This window comes from Colobus angolensis, unplaced genomic scaffold (genome assembly GCF_000951035.1).
Source record: "Colobus angolensis palliatus isolate OR3802 unplaced genomic scaffold, Cang.pa_1.0 Scaffold515, whole genome shotgun sequence".
Taxonomy (NCBI): domain Eukaryota; kingdom Metazoa; phylum Chordata; class Mammalia; order Primates; family Cercopithecidae; genus Colobus; species Colobus angolensis.
Genome location: NW_012118655.1, coordinates 872683 through 872970, shown reverse-complemented (window position 1 = coordinate 872970; position 288 = coordinate 872683).

Genomic DNA, 288 nt, shown 5'->3' with positions numbered 1-288 from the left:
GTATTATTTCTGAGGGCTCTGTTGTGTTCCATTGGTCTATATCTCTGTTTTGGTATCAATACTATGCTGTTTTGGTTACTATAGCCTTGTAGTATAGTTTGAAGTCAGGTAGCATGATGCCCCCAGCTTTGTTCTTTTGGCTTAGGATTGTCTTGGCAATGCGGGCTCTTTTCTGGTTCCATATGAACTTTAAGGTAGTTTTTCCTAATTCTGTGAAGAAAGTCATTGGTAGCTTGTTGGAGACGACATTGAATCTATAAATTACCTTGGGCAGTATGGCCATTTTCA